A 17,243-nucleotide genomic window follows, 5' to 3' on the forward strand; every position below is an offset into this window, starting at 1 on the left:
AAGACACAAAGCAATAGAATCAGAGACAAAAGAAAAAGAAATATGACAACAGATCCATTGGACATATATAGAATAATCAAAATTAGTATAAGCAACTATAGGTCAACAAATTGGAAGACCTAGAAGAAATGGATAGATTTCTGGACATGTGAAATTTACCAATGCTGAATCCTGAATCATAAAAAGTCTAAATAGATCTATAAAAAGGATGGAAAGTGAATCAGTAATAAAATCCTTCCTAATCGTGCCGAGCACAGTAACCTAGTGGCTAAAGTCTTTACCTTGCACACTCTGGGATCCCATATGGCCACTGGTTCTAATCCTGGTGGCCCCACTTCCCACCCAGCTTTCTACTTGTGACCTGGAAAAGCAGCAGAGAACAGTCCAAAGCCTTGGGACCCTGCACCCACCTGGGAGACCCAGAGGGGGTTCCAGGCTCATGGCTTCAGATTGGCTCAGTTCCAGCCATTGCAGCCACTTGGGGAGTGAATCAGTGGACAGATCTTCCTCTCTGTCTCCTCTTCTCTCTGTATATCTGAGTTTCCAATAAAAATAAAACAACTTAAAAAAATCCTTCTTAACAAAGAAAAGCTGAAGACCGGATGGCTTCATTGCTGAATTCTATCCAATATTTGAAGAATTTATCTCAATTCTTCACAGACTCTTAAAAAAATACAAAGGAAGCAGTCCCTCCAAACTCTTCTATGACTTCCACAGTATTTGTCTTAGCTTACTCTCCCACTAACAGTGCAGTAGGGTACCTTTCTCCCCACATGCATGTCAGCCAGTGTTGTTAGTAGTAGGCTTCACTGAAGAATTCTACAAATGTTTCAAAAGACTTATCTCAATCCTCCGCAAGCTATTTGATGCAATAGAAAGGGAGGTAATCCTTCCAAATTTTTTCTCTGATGCCATTATCACCTTCATACCAAAGCCAGATAGAAAATGGAAAAAGAGAACTGCAGATCAATGTCCGTGATGAACATAAATGCAAAAATCCTAAACAATATTAGTCAACAGACTCCAACAATACATCAGACAGATTATTCACCCAGACCAGGTGGGATTTATCCCTGGCATGCAGGAATGGCTTAACATATACAAATCAATAAATATGATACACTAATCAGCAAAATGAAGAATAAAAATCATAAGATCATCTCAATGGATGCAGAGAAGGCATTTGCTAAAATCCAACATGACTTCATGCTAACAACTCTAAACAAAATATGCACAGCAGGGACATCCTATAACACAATCAATGCAATGTATGAAAAACACAATGCCAGCATTATACTCAATGGGGAAATATTAGAAGCTTTTTCACTATATCTGCAACTACACAAAACTGTCCAATTTTCACCACTGCTATTCAAATTGGTACTAAATCCATTAGGCAAGAAAAAGAAATTAAAGGAACTGAAATTGTAAATAAGGCGGCAAAATTACCCCTGTTAGCAGATGACATGATTCTCTATATATTAGAACCAAAGCACTAAATAGACTACTGCAACTCGTAAGAGCTTGTCAGGGTAGCTGACATAAATCCATGCCCCTAGTATACACGTATAACTCCCTGACTGAGCAAGAATTTGTAAGGATAATCCTTTTTTGAAATAGTGGGGAAGAATCTTAAATACCGAGGAATAAACCAAACAAGAGTTCTATGATAAAATTGTGAAACATTAAAAAATAAATAGAAGTAGTTTAAAAATGGACATTTTTATTATGTTTTGGGATCAGTAGAATCAGCATCACTAAAACGTCCATATTACTGAAAGTCACGTACAGATTCAGTGTGATCCCAATCAAAATCCCTCCAGCATTGTTTTCAGACACAGAAGAGATGATGCAAAAATTCATATGGCAACATAAATACCATGAATTGTATAGCCAAAAGCTATCTTGAATAAAAATCAAGTTGGAGGAAGCACAATTCTAGATCTTAAAGACATGCTACAGGGTAGGGGTACTGATACAAACACAGAGATAAAGATCAATGGAACAGAACAGAACCCCCAGAAGTAAGCCTACATATGTACAGCCAATCAATCTTTGACAAGAAAACTGAAACTAATCTGGGGAAAACAAAATTTGCTCTCTTCAAAAAATGCTGTTGGGACAACTAGATATCCATTTGTAGAAGTAGGAAATAAGACCCACAGCTGTCACCTTATACAAAAATCAGATCTAAATTAAGCAAGGCTGTAAATCTGCACCCAAAAATCATCAAACTATTACAGGAAAACATAGAAGCACTTTACAAGATATAGGCATTGGTAAAGACTTCTTAGAAAAGTTAAACACACAAAACAGGCAGTCAAAGTCAAAATAAACAGATGAGACTACATCAAACTACGTTGTTTTCATACAGCAAAGAAGACGATCAGCAAAGTAAAAGGGCAACCAACAGAATTGGAGAAAATCTTTACATTCTATGCAACAGATATGAGACTAATATCCAGGATTCGCAGAAAGCTTAAGAAATCAACAAGAGCAAAAGCAAGCAACCCAGTTAATACATGGGCAAAGGAAATCAGCAGGCATTCCTCAAAAGAACAAATTCAAAATGCCAATAGACATGAAAAAATTCTCAGACTCCCTAGCTATTAGGGAAATATAAATAAAAACCACACTGAGGTTCCAGGTAATGCCTGTAAGAATGGCCTACATTCAAAAATCTGCTAACAACACTTACTGGCACTAATGTTGGAAAAAAGGTACCCTATTCCACTGTTGGTGGTAGTGTAGGCTGCTATAGCCACTATGGAAGTCAGCATGGAGAGTGCTTAGAGAACTGACTATTGACTTACCACACTTTTACTCTACTTCTAGGAATATATCCAAAGAAAATCTGCATATGAGAAAGCAATGTGCAATCTTATATTTATAGTAGCAAAATTCACAATAGCAAAGACGTGGAAACAATCTTGATGCCCGCCATCCACAGAGAAATGGATAAAGAAACTGGTAGATCTACTCCATGGAATACCATTCAGTCACAAAAAACTTGAAATTTTACTATTTGTACCAAAATGGTCCCAACTGAAGACCATTATGCTAAATGAACTAAGCCAATCCCAAAGGGACAAATATCACATGTTCTCTTATATAAGACAGCATTCATGAAAAATACAAAATAGATACATAGGTGAATAGGTATAGTCTCATAGTTGACCTTTATAATAGAGACTACCATACTGGGAAGTAAACATATCTTGTAGTAGGCATCTCTATTCCTGAATAAATGGAGGACTCTCAGTGAAACAGTTAAATATTCCTCAACAATATGCTATCAGATTTTCTGTTTGTCTATACCTGTATACAATTTATACGATGCAGTTAAATAACAGAATGCTAAATTTGAAATTGTTACTAAAGAGTACTACTGTGGTAATATAGGGGAAAATGGAGAGAGAAAGGGGAGAGAAGGAGGGAGGTCCCTATAGCTACAAAACTGTATCATGGAAAGTAAAAAAATAAGTTTTAAAGGTTCATGGAAAACAGCATATTATGAAATAACTATGGATCTCAATTTTTTTTTGTGCCAAAATGAGGTTGTCTTTTAATTCATCTTCCATAAACTAATATATCTTAAAATACTTACAATGTAACTATGTACTTTATGTATTTTATGGAGATACCATAAATATATGTATATGTATACACAGATATAGGTATACATGCATACCTCTGTACATAGACTGGCCATAAATACTCATTTGGAAGAATATACACACAAATGAAAATAGTAGTAAAATCTGTGATATGACCAGAAAAGTCCATCAAAACATTTCATAAAATTTGTTTTGTTAATATTTGATGTACTGACATTAAAATTTTTGAAACACAGAGCTAGGCAGAAATTTCCTTGTTCCATCTGCTATTTACTTGGCAGTGCTTTCAACAGCTGGGACTGAAACTGGGACCATGAAACTTAGTGTAGGCCTCCTACACCAGTGTCGGGCTCCGTCACCTGCTGCCTCAGGGTGTGCATTCGCAGGAGACTTGGATTCAAAGCAGAGCTGGGACTTAAACCCAGTCATTTTGAAGCAGGGAATATCTTAACTGCTGTGCCAAATGCTCACTCTTCGACGTTTCAGATATGATTCAGATAATCATATTCTTTACAATTACTCATAATCATATATTACTTGAAAACTTCAATAGCAATGAGAAGTCTTTTCTGTTCATCACTCTGAGAGTGTAGAGGAGTGATTAACTGTGTTGCTTTCTTGGTAATTTGTTACCTTCCAGTTCTGATGTCAGGTCATCCTAAGTGGATGTATGCCAGTCATCCTGGAAATATGACACCAGCTCTCTAGTGTTCCAGCCGCACATGGTATGATTCGTATGATCTCTGCAGAGTGGCAGGAAGCCTGCTTGGTTTCACTTTGTGCTGTTTAACTGAACCTCCACTGGCGATGGCAACAAGTATGGTATAGAGCACTTCTAGTTATGCCCAAATTTACCTCATAAGATCTCTGGGAGTCTGTTGATGCAGTCAGAATGGACTCTTGCCCTTGCATAATGCCCAGCCAGTCTTCTTTAACCACCTCTTTTGGGACAGGTTTAGCTGTTTTGCCAACCCTTTTTGTCCTGACTGGTTGCATGGACAAGAGATACATAACTGAGGTAACGTGAATTTGGCTCTACCTGAATTTTTTTTTAAATCCACCTCAGAAATAATAATAGTGAGAACTTCTTGTGAATGACTAGCTCCAAACTCTATCTGTCCTGGCAGAATTTTGGTCATGTTTGAGAAGAATGAAGCATTTCCAAACAGCCTAGAAACTACAAACCCAATGTATTTTCCCCCACAGGGATAACCTTATAATAACCACAATAATGCTTCAATAATAATGCCTAGTAACTTCTAATGGCAGTGATATCATATTTCCCAAGTTTCCTAACCAGTTCCTTTTTATATATAATGTCTTAATGATACACTTGTTAAATGAACTTATACTGTTTATAGTAGGGTCTGAATACTGTAATGGCTACCTTCCCAATCATTCAATTTTCCTATAAAAAACATCTTTTATCGATAATACATCCAGTCACATGTGAATCACTGGGATTCCTTAGATAGTTTCTCTAATTACCACATAAACAAACACTGGTTACTCTGGACCCAGATAATACATACAACAATGTCTGGAACTTATAGCCGAGGTCATGATGCAGCTGACAGCTCGGTTCATCAACATCCACGTTAATCATCCTTGCCTTAGTCTACTCCATAGACTTAGCAAAATAAACTCGCATTGCTTATGTGGTAACTGAGTTAGTGGCAAGGTCTACAAACCTACCACCTGCTGCTTGCTGCTGCAACAGCCAGTGTCCTTGGCAATCATTGCTAATCAATGTCCATTCTCTTTCCAATCAAGCCCAGTTATACCCTCAGAATCCTTCTGAAAATATTCTCTAACCAGCAAATATCTATAGGAGTCAGTACTTGAGATTCAGTTTATAATAAGTTTTGTTGTATTGTATGCAATAATTGTTCTATCATGGTATGGACTGAATTGTGTCTACCTCAAAGAACCATGTGTTGAAGTCCTCCCCTCCATTTCTTCAGAATATAACTGTATTTGCACTTACATCCTTTAAATAGTAGATAAAGTAAAATGAAGTGGATCTCATTTGTCCAATATGAATGGTACCATTGTGACAGGAAATCTGAACATAAACATGAAGAGAGGAAAGATGATGTCATATGGAGACATATACCCAACAGCAAATGAGAACGGCCTGGAACAGACCCCAGTTTCCCCTGAAAGAACCAATCTTGCTGACACCTTGACCTCAGATGTGCAACTTTGTGAACTGTGGAGAGACAAAACTGTCATTTAAGCTACCTGGTCCAAGGGCTATTACTTCATCCCAAGCATACTACCATCAGTTCCATACAAAGAACAAAAGCAGAAGTACAACTGAAAGTGATTCGGGAATGCCATGATCTCTATGGTAATACAAAGCAATCCTTTGCGATGTGCTTACAGAGCACTCTTGTGTTTGTATCATTCCCTTGTTTTGAACTACAAACTATGAATCACCCATTGGCATGTAGCCTGTTATAGTTAGCTCCAATGTCATAGGACAAAACCTCTGTACAAAAGTAGAACATTTCCTGCAAGGGTGAAATACTGGAGCAAATTTGGAGAGCAGACATGGAATTTGGGTATTGATATAATGGCTCAGCAGGCTCTACAGATGATCCTCTATCTCCAAGTGCCAGTGTTCCACATTGGCACCAGTTCACATCCAGGCCTTAGGACCTTGTACCCATGTGGGAGACCCAGAAGAGGCTCACAGCTCCTGGTTCCTGGCTTTGTATCACCTCAGCTTTGGCCAATGCAGTGATTTGAGGAGTAAACCACTGGATGGAAGATCTTTCTGTCTCTCTTCTCTGTAAGTCTACCTTTCAAATGAACATAAATTAAAAAAAAAAAATAAGAATGGGAATTATGCCATGATAAGTCTTAAAAGGAGGAAATAGTTTTGAGATAAGTAGAACAGAGGTCTCCAAAGATGTTCATGAACTACCTCCCAGAACCTGTGACGACAGTATGTTACATGGCAATGGCGCATGACAGTGAGAGTTGGAATTAAGATTGCTAATAAGAACTATATAAAATGTGTTCTCCTTAAAATTACATAAATATGTTAATTAGCTGACCTGAAAATAGGAAGCTTAACCTGAATTGTCTAAATGAATATACTGTAATTGCAGGAATTCTTAAAAGTAGAAGAGGAAGAGTAAGGAAATGTGAAAAATCTCGGCACTTCTGATTTTGAAGAAGAGTCTGTGCAAGTGGCCCTTAGAAGCTGAAAAGGCAAGAAAAAGGATTATGTTCCACACCTGTAAAACAGAATGCAATCCCACCCACAATTTGGCTTGGGCTCAGCAGGACCTGAGTCAGACATTGGATCCACATAACTGTGTAAAATAATAATATAATGTTGTTTTAAGCCATTAACTTTTAGGTGATTTGCTACAATAGAATAAGAAACTGTGAAAAGCTCCCCAAAATGATTTAGTGTATTTCAATATTGGGGCTGGTATTGTGGTATAACAAGAAAGCCACTGTCTGTGACACTAGCTCATACAGGCCCCAAGTGCTCTGTTTCCCATCCAGTTCCCTGCTAATGGTTTGGGAAGTACAGCAGAAGATGGCCCAAGTGCTTGGGCTCCCATTTCCCACATGGGAGATGCAGATTAAAGCTCATGGCTAAGGCCTGGCCAGTGCTGGCTCCTGCAGTCACCTGGGGAGTAGACCAGCAACTGGAAGATCTCTGTCTCGGCATCTCTGTCTGTCTCTCCCTCTCTGTAACAACAATTTTCAAAATAAACAAATCCTTTTTAAAAACATTTATTTATTTTTTTTGCAAAGTCAAATACATAGAGAGGAGGAGAGTCAGAGAGAAAAATCTCCCATCCATTGATTTATTCCCCAAGTGCCCACAACAGCCGGAGCTACCCTGATTCAAAGCCAGTAGCCTGGAGGCCCCTTTGGGTCTCCCATGTGGGGTCCCAAGGCTTTGGGCTGTCCTTGACTGCTTTCCCAGGCCAGAAACATGAAGCTAGATGGGAAGTGGGGCTGCTGGGGTTAGAACTGACATCCTTATGGGATCCCAGAATGTGCAAGGGGAGGACTTTAGACACTAGGCCACGGCGCAGGGCCCAGCCCAGCCCTCTTGTTTGTTTATGAAGTAGATACATTCATGGATTTCCTTTTCCTTATTTTTATTGTCACCTTTACTCCTGATTTTCATTGTCACCTTTTCCCTTCATCTGGTGATTTGCATTTCTCCACAACAAAATACCATCAGGAAACAGTATTGTTTTAACAGAATCACATTTTATCTGCCCTTCTGGACTCAACACTTTGGTGACCACTTCAAATTCTTTCTCTCCTTCATCACCCTTTATTCTATTAGTGTTTTTGCCTTTATCTCTACTTCCCCATCTTCTTTTCCCTCCCTCCATAGCATGCTTTTCCTCCAAGATTTATTTCTTTTTACTTGGAAAGTGAGATTTACAGAGAGAAGGAAATGCAGAAAGATCGCCCATCTGTTGGTTCAATCCCCAAGAAGTCACAATGGACAGAGATGAGCTGATCTGAAGCCAGGAGACAGGAGCTTCTTCCAGATCATCCACACAGGTGCAGGGTCTGTCGGCTTTGGACTATCTTCTTCTGCTTTCCCAGGCTACAAACAGGGAGGTGGATGGGAAGTGGAGCAACCTAGAGATGAACTGGCACCCATGCGGGATTCCATGTGGTGCATGCAAGGTGAGGACTTTAGCCACTAGGCTACTATGCCGGGCCCCACAATATGCTCTTGATCCTTGATCTCTTTTGCTAACCTGAAGTTATCAGCTGACGTCACAGGCTCAGGTATCTACACATGCAGATTCTTTTACTCAGATAGAGTGACCTCTTTCTCATCAGGCCTGTTTTTCAGGGCTCTGTAAAGTGAGCCTTTATCTCTCTTCTGTACCATCATCACTTGTTAATCTGCTTACACTTGCCCTAGGCAGCTAGCCAGTGGGCTCTCAACTGCAGTGCACAGAAAACTCATGCGGAACAGTACCTAGAAGATGCTGATTGCCTGGCGTGGGTAGACACAGGGCCCAGGAAATGGAGACTTTAGAAAAAAAGTCTAGGTAATCATTATTTCGGTGTGCTTTTCTAGTTCGCTTGACTGAATCATGAACTCCTTATGGGTAATGAATGTGTTTGGGTCATTTTTTGTAGGGAAACCCTAAAGCTTAGCTGGATATTTATAGATTGCTGGCATTCATTCATATATGTCTAGTTCAAAAAAATTCTAGGTCTATTGAGTATGTCACCCAAAGGCATGACCCAATATTTTTCCTTTTTCGAATATCCAGTAAGTCTCAATAATTTAGTACTGCTTCATTAAAGACCTCATGACCAGGACGTGGGTAAAATTATGAAGATCACTTTAAGCTCTAAGGTTAAGTTTTTAAGATTTCTTGGACATTCATGTGGTTGCAATCCTAGAGGTCATGATCCTTGGAATGTTAGAAAAATCTGCCTATTTGAAGGATTACCTCCATGTATAGATCTACAAAAAATAAATCGAAAAATTGTATCGTGAGAAAACTGCATGGATTTCAAAACTGATCCAAAATAAATTTTACTTTTACTTTAAATTTCTACCAACTTTTGAAATACCAGCGCATTTTACAGCTTTTCATGTAAATTCCAAAGATATTCAACATTAGATTATTATTTTTCTAGAAAAGCTAAGAAATGGCTAAAATAATGAATGACCTTTCTAGTAACATATACATTTCATATATACATCTCACATATATGTATACATACATATAAAAAGACATATATATGTCTTAACATGAGCTTAGACTAAATATCAAGCTGGCAGATGGTATACACCTGCCATCTTCCCAAAGGGGTATGGGAAGTGGTAATGTGTACCTGCTTATGTATTTACCATTCTGACCCTTTAAGCATCCATGCCATGAGATGACTCTTGAAAGGAATTTCTCCGAGGTTATCTTAAAAGAAACAAGTAAAGGTGGACATTTAATACCCAAGATGCCTCTTGAGTTGCCTGAATCTCCTATCAGAATCCCTGGGTTTATATCCTGGCTCTGCTTCAGGTTCCAGCTTCCTGTTACTGCACACACTGAAAGGCAACAGGTGATTATATGAGTAGTTGAATCCTTATCCTTGCAGTGTGAAAGACCTATGTGTAATTTTAGGTTCCTGGTTCCAGCCTGGCCCAGCCTGGGCTATTTCAGATACTTTGAGATTGAACCAGTTTGGAGAAGATCTCCACCTGTCTCTGCTTTTCAGATTAAAAATTAAGTTCAATCAGAGCTGGCACTGTGGTGTAGTGGGTCAATTATCTGCCTTCAGCACTGGAATCCAAAAGGGGCACTATTTAGAGTTTCGGCTGCTCTACTTCCAGTCCAGCGTCTGGATAATGCACTTCAGAAAGCAGTGAAAGATGACTCCAGTGCTTGGGTCCCTGCATCCATGTGGGAGACCCGAAGGAAGATCCAGACTCCTGGCTTTGGTATGGCACAGTCCTGACTATTGTGGCCATTTGTGGAGTTGATCAGTGACTAGATCTTGATCTCTCGATCTCTCTCTCTCTCTCCATCTCTCTCTCTCCCTCTGCCCCCTTTCTCTCTCTCTGTAACTGTCTTTCTCAAAATAAACAAATCTTTTTAAAATACGAGGTTAAATCAAAGGATGCTATTTCCACCATCTTCCTTTGATATTACAAATTCCACATTGACTTTTCTGGAAAGTCATGGGCCTCACAGGCTCTGTGGTGCCTAATTTTCATGCAGAAAACATAACACCGAAAAGGGGAAGGGTGTTGTTTCACCCTCAGCCAACATGGATTCTCTCTTCCCGGTCTCCTACCCCTTGTCCCTGCCCCCTGCAGAATCCCCTTTTGTCTGCAACAGTGCCCATATGAGCCTGTGGGTCTCACCTGCTGCAGAGTCAGTTTGTAAACATTTTATTTATATTCATTAGATTTGGAGTTTAAAAATATCTGACTTCATGCTGTGACATCATTGCACTACGTCGTTAAAGAAAAGGAAGGAAAATGATGAAGCATGTGGCTTAAAAAAAACACAATTAAGCAGCCTGTGATTATACAGTTAATTCAAACTACGTTTTTGCAAAAATAAAAAAGAAGGGAAGGAAGAAGGGGGATTGAGGGAGGTGTGTAGGGAAGTAGGGTTGTTTTCTTAGAACTGTGCCTATGAAATACATGCACTCTCTGTGTTCTCTTCATATTAACAAAGAAAAAAGAATCATTTTTTTTCTCTTGAAAAATGCTTAAAAAAATAAGCTCCAAAAAGTGAGCCTTACTGAAATTCTACAAGTGAACATTGATAAGTATGTTGTAAAACTATTTAATAATAGTACAGCCAAACAAGTAGGAAAATTTCAAAATCAACCATCAGGAGTGGAAAGAAAAAAATGCTGTCCTTAGTAACCTTGGAAAAGAATGCTTTAATAGCAAACTGTATGACTAAAGATCAAAGAGGCTGTATGTCAGCACTGATTCCAGTTAACAAAGCTATTTCTCATGAAGATTCAGGTCAATGATTCCGAGACTTCCAGACAAGTGTACTGCAATAGCAAATAAAAGGATGGCGAATGCAAAAGAAACAAACAACAAACAAGCAAAACAGAAAGAAAAAGAAAGAAGGGGCCAGGCATTATAGCTCAGTGGATAAATCCTTGCCTTGAATGACTGGGTGCTAGTTTGTGTCCCAGCTGCTCTACTTCAAATCCAGCTACCTCCTTGTGGCCTGGGAAAGCAGTCAAGGATGGCTCAAAGCCTTGGGACCCTGCACCTGTGTGGGAGACCTGGAGGAAGTTCCTGGCTCCTGGCTTCGGATCAGCTCAGCCCTGGCCATTGCAGCCATTTGGGTAGTGAACCAGTGGATGGAAAATCTTTTGCTCTGTATCTCCTTCTATCTCTGTAAATTTACCTTTCCAATTAAAAAAAGGATGGCAAATGGTGAGTGAGTGCCCAGCTTTCTCCTTTTTGGAAGCACAGCTTACAGATGAGCAAGTGGGAAAGCCTGGAAGCCCAAATGTTGGACTTCAATGGTTAATACTATGTTAATATAGATACAGACAGCTATATATAGGAATAATTATATATATACGTATATATGGATATTGCTACACATATTGATCTCTATGTTGATCTATATGTACACAGAATATATAGATATCTCTATACAGATATTTGTAAATAGATATAAATGTAGGGATAGGTATTTTCTTCCTTTTTGTGTTGAGAGGACCCCGATCAATGAAATCAGTAACAACCAGCACACTTAGGACCTGGATGTTGTTTTTAATGATTCTCTAATATGAAGTTTTGGAGCTGTTGGTAGAAATGACTGATTTGGGGGCTGCTGGAAGGAATATTCATGAGGTGTGTGGAGCCCCTTGTAATGCCAGAATGTAAGATGGTACTCTGAAACCAAAACAATGGTTGGGGATAGAAGGGACACAAGAGCCCATGGAAAGTGTCCTCACGGGCCAATGTTCAAGCTGATCAACAGATAAAATATTTGAGCAAAACTAAGTCTACATCTATGGGCTCATGCTGATAAGATAAATGACTGAACAAGAACATAAATGGCAAAGAAGAAACCAGCCAGTCAACTGAAGACTTCGCTGCCACCTCCACACCACTTGGTAATACAACTTTTGGCCTCATTCAGTGTTGTCTTCCTACTTTTGTGGCCTCACCCCATACTGTCCTAAATACCTTGGGCATAGTTCCAGTTTCCTTCAGCTGGTAAGTTCATTCCAGCCTTAAAGGAAACTATAGATGTTATTCCTCATACCATAATAGGCCACATAAAGGAAAGCCAGAATTTTTCTTATTTCTATCATTGGTTCATGAAAACCATCTTTTCTTTGGCATTCTCACAGGACCAAATATGAATGCCTTGCAATTGACAATGCATTTTTTGGTAATATTTCAGTCTTATCTGTGTCATTATCATTAGGGCCAAATTAAGGTCTAGGCCTCATTTTACTTTTTAGTGCAAAGCAAGGACTAGATAAATGTATAAGCATTGACCTCATTTTAGGTCCTGTTTCTTCAATTCCTTGTGCTGTTAAAGTCTATTCATATCTACCTCTGCTCCACCTTTTCATATGCTAGATCTGGCAATTTTTAGAATTGATCTCCATTTAAGATTTGCACATTTAATAGCTTACTCTTGATTGATAACATTATCAGCCTCCAATTAATCCACTTACTTTAGTCTGAATCTCCAATCTTTGTTCTTCAGCATTTCACACTCTACTTCTTAGCTTTTCCATTTTCTTTAGACCTATTATTGTATTCAGACTTCATTTCCTCCTCTTGGCAGCATGGAAAGCATTATCACTTTCCCAGTCACAGTTTCCCGTAGACCCTCCAGTCTTCTGCCTCTTTGTCCTTCCGTGAGACTCTTACTGTAAGATCCCCGTCTCCATCAGCTCTGTTGGCTTTCCTCTGATGGTTTGTTCTAGCTCATGATTGGAAAAAAACCACTCAATCCTCAGACATACTGAAATCTCTGCAAATTTGTACTATCCATTTTTCTCCTGAAGAACCCAGAAATTCTTTCTTTCCTGCATCACTCAAGACTGCTTTCTCCCTCCGCCCTTACTGACATCTGTAGCTCAGTGACATGAGCCAGTGCCTTCAGCCTCATTTCCCTCCTGTGTAAAATGAGGCCAAGGCTCTGATAGGAAATGCACATGCCACATGTCTACACTCATACACTCACGGCTTGATAAGAGAGGTAGTGTTCATTTCCTTGACTCTTACGGCTATCTGGTTTAGTCGCTGTGAAAATCAAGCTGAGAGGAACGCTGCCTTGACCTGGCCTGTGACAAACATGTCTGCAGCTGTACCTAATCCTCTCATCTTCCCCCCGCCCCCCCAAGCCACCAGGTTTGTTTGTCTCTCCTGTGTGTAGAGCCCTACCCACTCTGCCTACTCAGGAACTTGGCCTATGCTCTCCTGTTAGGGAATCCAATCTAGCATGAAGCAATCCATTTTTCCCCCTATGTGGAAATCGAGGAGAATGCTTACCAAAGTTTGAGTTGTTTTTAAGGACTCCCTTTCTGTGATACAACTAAAAACCTAGAATACTGTGCTTTACTAAATCCATGCAGAAAGGAATCTTGGAAACCATGAAAGAGTTAGGAATGTATTACATCCTGCCTTATTAAGTCTAACTTTTGAAAATTGGTGTTTGTGGGCCCGGCACGGTAGTCTAGCAGCTAAAGTCCTCACCTTGCACATGCTGGGATCCCATATGGGCGCCAGTTCTAATTCCAGCAGCTCTGCTTCCCATCCCGCTCCCTGCTTGTGGCCTGGGAAAGTAGTAGAGGATGGCCCAAAGCCTTGGGACCCTGAACCCACGTAGGAGACCTGGAGGCAGTTCTAGGCTCCTGGCTTCAAATCAGCTCAGCACCGGCCATTGTGGCCACTTGGGGAGTGAATCACTGTCTGGAAGATCTTCCTTCTTCTCTGCCTCTCCTCCTCTCTATATATCTGACATTTTGATAAAAATAAAACACATATTTACCAAAAAAAGGAAATTGGTGTTTGTTTTGGAAGATATGCAAATTGAGGCTCACAGGGAAGGGGAGCTTAGCCACACATGTACCCCTTTTTCTCAACCCACACTCCTGAGCACAGATGTTGATTTGCTCACACCTGGTACTACTCACTCCGTTGTCTAGTCCTTCTGGAGAGCATGATGCTCAATTTCCATAGTCAGTTATGGACTGCTGGGAAGACCTGAGAGCTAGGGCTCAAAGTGGAAATGGTTCTTCTCCAGACTTGCAGGAGGAGGATCCTGGGTAGAAATGACTTTCTGCTGAACTCACTGTAGACTTGGGAGCCATGTGAAAAGCTCACAGCCCAGAGCAGTTGTTTTGAGTTGGAATCTGAAAGCTTACTATCCTGCCAGAATGTAGGAGAGAGTAGATCCCTGCAGATGGGCTCCACATAGTTCCATTGATGCCTGACCTCCATCCCTCACACACATGCCTGTTCCATTGATGTCTGACCTCCATCCCTCACACATATTCCCCTTACAGGATCTGCCTCTGTCTCACCTCCTCTGCAGAGCTTGCTTTAGTGAATGAATAACTCAGGCTCCAGGGTCAGCCAGTGCCCTCTGACCCTTCTGCCCAGGCCTCCTCATAAAGACCACCAGACGCTTCTATCTTACAAATAAAACAAACACCTTCAGTCCTTTTGTTTCTTAACATCTCTAAGGCATTTTTACTGCTGAAAATGCCTTTCTACTGACAGTGACCTGTTCTGTGTCACCCGTGACACATGGCTTTCCTGGTCTCCTGTGCGGCTCCTGCTTAGCCTTGCTCCTGGAACTCTCTTTGCTCCTTTCTACTTCATTGTTGGCATTGCCCGGAATTCTGTTTCATCCTTCTCATGTAAAAACCATGGATTCAAATAACATTGATAACATTCATTGATAATTTGTGCCTAAGTTATTTCATTCCACAGCTGCAGAGAGGGTTCTAGATCTGAATGTTGTTAATCGCATCTTAATTCTGAATTCCTTAGAGAATGAAGGCACTATTATTCTCTAAATGACTCAGCAAAAACAGAATCTTAAAATCTCTCCTTATGTCCTATCACACCTAGGCCTCATATTCAGTCAAATGAAATTTATCCTCTTATACCTCTCTCATATTTCTTTTCGATTCATCACCATCATGAGCTCTAACATTGAGACTCCCCTAAGCACTAGTATTGCATCACATTTCTTATTTCCAGTTACGGAGTATGGGTGCATCCTAATCAATTTTACAAAACGTGTGAAAAAAGTAAGTGGACCAATAATATATTGAAGTAAAATGTCGATAAATATCTAAATATCCTAGTCAATTTATGTTCAACCATTCTGGTAAGAAACAGAATCTTTGCCAACTTGAGCTAAACAAAGTACAATAGGGAAGAGGACAGTAGGATCTAGCAGAACAGGAAAACATGAGTGAAACTGGGCAAGAAGAGACATTTTAAAATTCAATGCAAATAATGATAAATCCCTGTGTAGATTTTTGATAATATACACTTTCCATGAACTTCCTGAACAGCCCTTGGAAAATGGAAGGAATCTGCCAGCATTCTACAAAGGTCAAGCTCATCCAAGGCCCTAGCTTGCTGTTTCCGGAGCTTTCCTCTAACTCCCCCTCCTTTCACTTGAGTTTGCTATATCTTCTGGGTTGCTGTCTTCACCTCTGTCACTCATTGCCCCCTCTTCTCTGCCTACTCATACATAGTTGCTGCTTTTTCGTGACTTACTGATCATGACATCAACACATCATCTCCTGGCTTCATTTGTGTATCACTTGAACTTCAGCTCATGTTGCTAACTGCCTGTTTCTTTCTGTTCTTCCAAGTCACATCCTCAAGGGCAAAAAATTGATAGGCTTGGCTCATTGTTAAAATGCCTGTGCACTGACTGAGTTTCTTGCCTCATAATCCAGCCTAGTCCATGCCTGTGTCATTGGTCATGGAGAGCCTTCTGGCAATGACTATCAGAGGTGTGTGTGGCAGGGACAGTAGTCAGAGCATGTGCTGTGACAGACAGGTGAGCACAGTTACTTATTATGTTACTCTCAGAATATCAAGAGGACATGGATTGTTACCCCCAAGTTATCTGGGATGAGGTCCCATCCAAGGTACTGGGGATGTTAGGGATAGAGAAGCCAGTCAAGCCAAACTAAACTTAGGAGTGTTGGAGGCACAAACAGCAGAATGGGATTCCTGAGAATCAGTCTTGGGGTGACCAGTTCCAGAGAAGGTCCCAAGGTTACCATTTCCCAACTCTGGGTGGCCCAGCACAAAGATTCAGAAACGAAACAGAGGCAAGCAGTGACTCCCTGCTTCTTCACTTCTACCCTGTCCCACCTTCCCAAAACATCCTGTCTTATATTTTTAGTAGCATTTCCCCTAATGAGCGCATGGTTCACTCAGAAAATCTGGAAAATAAACACTATAAAGAAATAAAGCAGTGATATGTTCACTATCTGGAAAGAATTGCAATAATGAGAATGATTTCATACTTTCTATTTCTCCACAATTTCTATTGTCTTTTGCTCCATGTATCTTTTCCCTGAAAGACTGAGATTTATGTAGGTTTTACATGTATAGTTTTTATGCCTCTAGCATGATAATACACTCCCTAAAATATGGCTGAGGAAATATTCCATCATAGGATGGCACCATAATTCATTTCACCAAATCCTACTGGTAATGTTCAGATGGTTTCTGGATTCTTAGTGTTAAAAGATGGTGCAGACTAGACAATAGTAAAGCCACAAAGGCATAAAGGGGGAATCGGGAGTGATCTTGACAGCCTCTTAACAGGAGGTCGTGTGCATGGAGCAGAGTGGACAGGAGGAGGCTCATACCCCAACCAGAGTGGAGCAGGTGGACAGGAGGAGGCTCATACCCCAACCCTGAAGACCACCAGATTCTCACCAAGGACTATCAGTATGAGTAACAAGGGCTGCATCCCAACTACCAAGGAGACCACGGGGAATTGGAGTGCCTTCGGAGGCTGAGAACTCTGAGGTCACCCATCTGGAGCTTCCACAGGGGATGGAAGAAGTCCAAACTCTGCTGTGCAGGAACCAGCGTCATTGGAATGACAACCAGGAGCT

The sequence above is a fragment of the Ochotona princeps genome, chromosome 1 (genome assembly GCF_030435755.1).
Source record: "Ochotona princeps isolate mOchPri1 chromosome 1, mOchPri1.hap1, whole genome shotgun sequence".
Taxonomy (NCBI): domain Eukaryota; kingdom Metazoa; phylum Chordata; class Mammalia; order Lagomorpha; family Ochotonidae; genus Ochotona; species Ochotona princeps.